This window comes from Bos grunniens, chromosome 18, assembly GCF_055505025.1.
Source record: "Bos grunniens cultivar Pamir isolate PY7600 chromosome 18, Bosgru_T2T1.0, whole genome shotgun sequence".
NCBI lineage: Eukaryota > Metazoa > Chordata > Mammalia > Artiodactyla > Bovidae > Bos > Bos grunniens.
Window position 1 is genome coordinate 49,675,085 of NC_141182.1, and position 8,257 is coordinate 49,683,341.

Sequence of the window (8,257 nt, forward strand, 5' to 3'; positions counted from 1 at the left end):
ATTGGCAGGAGGATTCTTTACCACTGAGGCACCAGGGAAGCCCTTTGCAAGTGTTAGAAAACTACAGATCGGATTCACACAATGCTGCTGCTGCCCCCACCGCCACCAGAGTGAAGAAGTGTTGCTGAGGTAACACTTACAAGAACAGCAGGCAAGTCCCTTCTGCATAAGGTGACCAACCACCCTGGAAAGAGGTTCCTAGGAAGCATAACTTTCATTGCTAAAACTGGGGACACCCAGAGCAAACCAGGACGACTTAATCACCTTACTTCTGTAATCTCCTAGCAAACCCCATTGCCAGGGTCTAACATAGAACCATCTGACAAACAGAAATTGTGGTTTTCCTAGACTTCCCTTGTGGTCCAGTGGTTAGGAATCTGCCTGCCAATGCAGGTGACACTGGTTTGATCCCTGGTCCGGGAAGATTCCACATGCTGTGGGGCAACTAAGCCCATGTCCCACAGCTGCCAAGCCTGCACTCTAGGGCTTTCCAGTTGCGACAAGAGAGTAGCCCCGCTCGCTGCAACTAGGGAAAGCCCGCTTGAAGCACGAAGACCAAGGGTGGCCAAAAATAAAATAAATTCTGAATACATGAAATGCGGTTTCCCAGCTCAGAATCGCAAAGCAGAGCATAGGAGGGTGGGCTGGGAGTTCAGAGACAATAACCTCATAATTGATATTGACTCTTCATGATCTTCCCGGTCTTTTACAATCTATCCTCAGGGTTGCTATCAAGAGAAACTTTATAAATAGGTATGACTGATCATTTCAGACTCTCGCCAATATGTTTTCAATAGCTTCCTGTGATATTGTGATATTAAGAAAGATATATATTTGGTCTTTGTCCCCTTTCCTGACACAGAGTCTCTGAAACCCTTGGAATTTCTAAGTGATAACAGCACTAACAGTGAGAGGAGGGGGCTTCCCTGGTGGTCCAGTGGTTGAGAATCCACTTTCAATGCAGGAGATATACATCAATCCCTAGTGCAGAAAGATCTCACATGCCACATGGCAACTAAGCCCATGTGCCACAATTACTGAGCCAGCACACCACGACTACTGAAGCCCGTGTGCCTACAGCCTATGCTTTGCCCCAAGATAAGCCACACACTAAGAAGCCCTCGCACCACAGAGAGTATCCCATGCTCGTCACAACTAGAGAAAGCCCGCATGCAGCAATGAAGATCCAGCACAGCCGAACATAAATAAATAAATCTTTTTTTTAAGTGAGTGTCTTTTATTCTTCATAACAAGCCCCTTTCAACCACACCTGAGTTCATGGTGATGAAGTGGCTGTGGGAAAGCTGAGGAGGAGGGCTGGTTGCTAGGAAACCAATCCTGTGATTAGAGGGTTGGAACTCAGCCTTCCACCCCCCGTCACCTCCAGGGAAGGAAGAGAGGCTGGACACTGATCACCAAAGGCCAATGATTTAACCAACGATGGCTGTGTAACGAAGCCTCCATGAAAAACTCTAAGAGGTTCTGAGAGCTTTCAGCAGGTGCTGGGGGGAGGCGGGTTGTGTGCGGCACAGCTGCAGAGGGCATGTCTGCTCTGCATCCTTCTTCCATATCTTGCCCTGTCCATCTCCTCCATTCAACCACTCCGGAGTGGGACCTTTTTACAATAAACCAGCAATCTAGTAAGTATCTGTTTTCCTGAATTCTGTGAGCTATTTTAGCAAATCATTGAACCTGAGGAGGGGGTGTCGTAGGAACCCCCAATTTGTAGCCAACTTGTACAGAGGTTGCAAGTAACCTGAAGACCCACTAGTTGCAATAGGTATCTGAGAGTTGGGGATTAGGCTTGTGGGACTGAGTCCTTAAACCGTGGGATCTCAGGACAACTCCAGGTAGATGATGTCAGAATTGACTGAATTCTAAGACATCCAGTTGGTGTCCCCAGAGAAGTGGCTGCTGCTGCTGCTAAGTTGCTTCAGTCGTGTCTGACTCTGTGTGACCCCATAGATGGCAGCCCACAAGGCTCCTCTGTCCCTGGGATCCTCCAGGCAAGAATACTGGAGTGGGTTGCCATTTCCTTCTCCAATGCATGCATGCATGCTAAGTCGCTTCAGTTGTGTCCGACTCTGTGCAACCCTATGGACAGTAGCCCACCAGGCTCCTCTGTCCACGGGATTCTCCAGGCAAGAATACTGGAGTGGGTTGCCATTTCCTTCTCCACCAGAGAAGTGGAGAACTTCTTTAAAATACATTTATTTGGCTTCGTCAGGTCTTAGTTGTGGTGTGCAGGCTCAGTAGCCCCACGGAATATGGGATCTTAGTTCCCTGACTAGGGATCAAACCTGAGTCCCTTGCATTGGAAGGGACTGAACCACTGGAAGTCCCCGATTGGAGAATTTCTTGGTGTGGGAAAAACCTCCATGCGTTTGGTGGTTTGACCAGTATGGAGAACTGAGTGATGAGTAGATGAAGAAAAAGAGTCTGTTCCTTTTCACTGCCTACCAGCCAATAGGGGTAAAATTCCTACTTTTTATTATAGCATAAAGGGCTCTTCAAAGTTAACTTCAGTTACAGCCCAAGTCTCATCTCTTTCCTGAACTTTATGTTCCAGAAATATAGAAATCTTTGAGTTTCCTAAAGCAAATCACGTTCTCAAGTTGCTATGCTTTGAACATACTATTGCCTTTTCTGTTGAAAAGCTCTGTAGCTCAGATGGTAAAGAATCTGCCTGCAAGACAGGTGACCCGGGTTCGATCGCCTGGAGAAGGGAACGGCTACCCACTCCAGTATTCTTGCCTAGAGAATTCCACGGACAGAGGAGACTGGCGGGCTACAGTCCAAGGGGTCGCAGAGAGTCGGATTCGACTGAGTGACTAACACTTTCATCTGTTGAAAAGCACATAAATCTCTTTTTTAGAGAAAAACAGAATATCAGAATACATGCGTCCCCTTTAAGAATGGAAGTTAGTTTTTGATCCATAATGTGTTAACTGGATTTGAAGGCCAAAAACAATGTCGAGGCAAATGCGTTCTTGAATTCCACAGTATTTACTGCTCTCCAGCTTTTAACACCCAGGGAGAAAAAAGATAAGAACACTCCCAGTGCTAATGAAACTTGTTAGTTTTTCTTTCCTGTTAAAGATATTTATACTTGAATTCTTTGTAAGGTTTGATATATTTTTAGATGAAATCCATAAATGAAAAGCAATGGTTGGTTTAAAAGTTAGAGATGGTTTATACAGTCATATCAGACACTAAAAAAAAATTTGGTAATAATTTACTAAGCTTGTTCTTAAATTTGAAAGTTATTAAGATCCTTATGTGGTTATGTGGTTGAGAGAGATTTTGGTTTTTTTCCCCCTCACTTTCTACTGCAATTATTTTTTTTTATATCAAGTGATTTATGACCAGTCTTACTTGGTTTTTCTCCAGCATAAATTCCCCTGTGAAGAAAGACTTCCAAAGCAAACTCTGGGCTTTTTATAGGACCCCGTTGGATTCAATAACTTCCTCCAGGAAGTTAGTCAGAAAGTCGTGTCTGACTCTGTGACCTCATGGACTGTAGCCTGCCAGGCTCCTCTGTCCATGGAATTCTCCAGGCACTGTGGATGGTGACTACAGCCATGAAATTAAAAGATGTTTGATCCTTGGAAGGAAAGCTATAACAAACCTAGACAGCATATTAAAAAGCAGAGACACCACTTTACCAACAAAAGTCTGTATAGTCAAAGCTATGGTTTTTCCAGTAGTCATGTACAGATGAGAAAGTTGGACCATAAAGAAGGCTGAGCACTGAAGAATTGATGCTTTCAAATTGTGGTGCTGGAGAAGATTCTAGAGAGTCCCTTGGACAGCAAGGAGATCAAACCAGTCGATCCTAAAGGAAATCAACTCTGAATATTCATTGGAAGGACTGATGCTGAAGCTGAAGCTCCAATATTTTGGCCACCTGATGCAAAGAGCCGACCCACTGGAAAAGACCTGGAAGCTGGGAAAGACGGAAGGCAGGAGAAGGGGAACAGCAGAGGATGGGACAATTAGATGGCATCAGTGATTCAATGGACATGAGTTTGAGCAAACTCTGGGAGATAGTGGAGGAGAGAGGAACCTGGAGTGCTGCAGTCCATGGGGTCAACAGTCGGACACAACCTAGCAAGTGAACATCAACGAGGTAGTTGGATTATAACTCTTTGCATGACCATCTTTCCACTATTTGGATCCTCCTTTTAGGCAGTAATGGTGGGTGTGGGTCTTCAGACTCCACATTTTGGGCACAGTATCTTTCCTAGTGTGGACAACCATCAAACGACCACTGAGTGAATGTGACAGCACTTTTGATAAAAAAACCAAATTCCAATACAGCCCCAATGATTATTATTTAATCTTGGGCAAGTTTTTTTCTTTTTTTTTTTTAATTTTAGGCCACACCATTTACCTGGATGCAGGATCTTCGCTTCCTAACCAGGGATCTAACCTGTGCCTCCTGCAGTGGAAAGGCGGAGTCTGAACCACTGGGCCATCAGGGAAATCCCTAACCTTGGGCTAACCTTACGGTTGCCTGGCTCTTTGCTGACTCACAGAGTTCAGTGGGCAGGACTGAGCGCTCTGGAATCAGATTGCTCGGTTTGGCAGTTGCCCAGTTCTTCAGACTTGGGCAAATGACTGAACTGCCCAGGGCCTGCCGGCCTTATGTACAGAATATGGATGGTGATGATGGTTCCTACCTTTTCTGTCCCAGTGAGGATTAAATGAGGTGATGCGTGTTTGCTTCAGAGAACAGTGCTTGAGACTTTAGACAGAGTGTAAATGTTTGCTGTTAGAGTTATGGAAATATGGTCTATGGCACTCACTTCATGGTGTTTTCTTTAATAATTTTAATTTATTGATTGATTGGCTGTGCTGGGTCTTCATTGCTGCTTGGGTTTTTCTCTAGATGGGGAGAACAGGAGCTACTCTCTTGTTTCGGAGCATGGGCTCCAAGGGGCTTCCCAGACATGCTAGTGGTAAAGAACCCACCTGCCAAAGCAGGAGACGAAAGAGACGTGGGTTCGATCGGTGGGCCAGGAAGATCCCCTGGAGGAGAGCTTAATAACCCACTCCAGAGTTGTTATTCTCGCCTGGAGAATCCCATGGACAGAGAAGCCTGGTGGGCTACAGACACAACTGAAGTGACTTAGCATGCATGCACGGGCTCCAGGGCACACGGGCTTCAGCAGTTGTATCTCTTGGGCTCTAGAGCACAGGCTCAATAGTTGCTCTGAGGCATGTGGGACCTTCCTGGATGAGGGATCAAACCCATGTCCCCCTGGCAGGCAGATTCTTTATCACTGAGCCACCAGGAAAGCCCCATAGTGTTTTGTTTTAAGAATTAAAAGGAGTGATGTGTTCAGTGATTGACAGTAATCTGCATAGAGGGAGCACTCCCGCTTGTCTCTTTCACTTGTTCTGAGGCAGTTTTGTCTCCTTTCAATGCACCCAGATGAGCAGCTAGCTCTGCTACTTCTTGTTTATCACCCAGAAAAAAAAAAAAAAAGTTCTTCTCCAAAAGAAGGACTGCTGGCTTATGCCAGGAAAGCTAACAGAGTGGAGTTCAAGGGTAGCATTGAGGACTGGTGAGAACCAAGGTAGGTGCCAGCTTGCCAGGGCTACCATAACAGAGTACCACAGACCAGATGGCTTAAACAACTGAAACTGATTTTCTCACAGTTCTGTAAGTCCAGCATGAAGGTGCCAGAAGGGCTGGTTTCTCTCGAGGCCTCTCTCCTTGGCTTGCAGATGGCCGCCTTCTCCCTGTGTTCTCATGTGCCCTTTTCTCTGGGTGTGCATGCCCTTGGTGTCGTTTCCTCTTCTAACAAGGACACCAATCCTATGGGGTTAGCTCCAGCCTTTTAACTTCATTTAAGCTCAGTTATCTCTAAACTCAGTCACACTTGGGCATCAGGGCTTCAGTGTACGGATTTGAAGCGGGGAGGGCATGTTTCAATCCAGAACAATGTGCTAAGGCTGGAGGTGAGCAGGGAGCAGAACCAGATCACAAAGGGCCTTGGGAGGCCTGTTTGGGAGTTTCTTCTTGACCCACCCACCTATGAAGGTCCCCGGGGAAGTGGCTCCATGCAGAGTCCCCTTTCTGTCCTTTACCTTTCAGGAAGGACTAAGCACAGCTCAACGGTGCATTTTTCAAGGTTGTCTGGAATCCTAATTCCTTGGTAGCATAGTGGTTAGGATCCCAGGCTTTCACTGCCATGGCCCAGGTTCAATCTCCCTGGTTGGGGAAACAGAGATCCCGAAAGTTGCGTAGCACAGCTGGCCAAAAGAAAAAAAGTTGCCCGGGTAAGAGCAGACCCAGTGGGAATCACTAAAGAGAAGCTGACTGGAGAGCAAGCGCACTTGGGAGGGAGTATGCAAATTAGATGCAAATGACAGCACACACACATACCCCAGTTAGGCTTTCTTCTTTGGGTCAGTGGTCCAAGGCTTTTGAAAAAGAGTCTAAACCTGAACAGAGCAGTCCATAAATTCCTATGTCCACCAAATCTGAATGCCCATTGACCAGGGATTGTTCTAGGCCCTGGGGCTGTTGCAGAGCTTAGGATCTAGACCTGCACTGTCCAATAAAATATTCTCAGTATGAAGCACTTAAAACATGGCTAGTCTGAATTGAGACACGCTGAAGTACAAAGTGGGGCTTTCCAGGGGGCTCAGAGCTAAAGAATCCACCTGTCAATGCGGGAGATGCAAAAGACATGGGTTTACTGTAGAGTAGAAACTACCACAACATTATAAAGAAACTATGCTCCAAAAATTAAAAAAAGAATCACACACACACACACATACACACACAAAAGGGATGCATGTGTGACACTTTGTGTGACACTTTGATATTATCCCAGTGAGAGTGATTTTAGGCTTCCAACCTCCAGAACTGTAAAACAGTAAATTTGTGTTGTTAGAGGCCACTAAGTTTGCGATTGCAGGGAAAGAGAAAATTAGCCAAGATGGCGTAGAAAGGCTCTTGCCCCTCGGCCTCTTGCTCTTGCCCCACATTTTGTAAATAATGATCATGTCACAGATGAGATTATTTAAAGCACTGCACATGTGTATCACGAGGCACTCACTTGACCAAGGGCTACTTTCGGTCTGTGGGGCTATATAAGCCCCACCTGGAACGCCCTTGCAGGTATGTGCCTTTAAGTTATGGCTGCTGTTACGGCTGCTGCATCAGCTAGGAGAGAAGGTTATGTTATGGCTGTTGCCCGGAAAGAATAAACATGTCTGCAGTTTCTACGGCTCCTCGAGTTTTCTTCCAGCTTCCTCTCTCATGCCTGGTCTACCCTGGGTTCAGCAAACCCTGTGAGAAGTGAGACAGTGCTAATTTGTTACAGGAGCTGTAGGAAACTCCCATGCCTGCTGGATATTTCTTTCCTTCTTCCTTCTTTCCTTTCTTTTTTTCTGGGTATTTCTTTGAGTCACATTCCTCACTAGCTGAGAGAGCCACTTCCTTCTACAGTGTAGTAGGGCAAGTTCTGGCTGGGTCTTCAGTAGCCCCAGAGGGTCTATTCAAACAGGCCCCTTTTCCTCTGTACTAAAGTTGATAAGCAAGGAGATTGGGGAAACTGTGTGGGGTTCTGGTAAAGAGGACTGGTGTGGGTATGTGTGTGTGTGTGTGTTTCCATGGACTGTAGCCCACCAGGCTCCTCTGTCCCTGGAATTTTCCAGGCAGGAATACTGGAGTGGGTTGCCATTTCCCTCTCCAGGGGATCTTCTCAACCCAGGAATCAAACCTAAGTGTCCTGCATTTCCTACATTGCAGGAGGATTCTTTACTGCGAGCCACCTGGGAAACCCAAGGACTGGCATATTTGTCTGCAGTGGCCATCAGCATAGATGTCTTTCTATAATTAGGACAAGTACCCAAAAATTGGATAGTTGTTCAACATGCTGAGTCCTTTAAATGAGGTAAATCATCTCATTTAATTCTGAAAACAACACTATGACTCAGATAACTATCAGTATCTCATTTTTAAATAAAACATTTTTATAAAATATTGATATTTATTTATTTTGCTGTGCCAGGTCTTAGTTATGGCATTTGGGATCTCCAGTTTTCGTTGCAGTATGTGGGATCCTTTTTAGTTGCAGCACGTGGGATCTAATCCGGAACCCCTGCACTGGGATGGTGGCCACTGGACCACCAAGAAAGTCCCTAGCATCTCATTTTAAACCTAAGAAAACAAAGTCTGAGAGGTTGGGTAATTTGCCCACAATGACTAAGACAGAAAAACATAAGCCAAGAGCTAAAC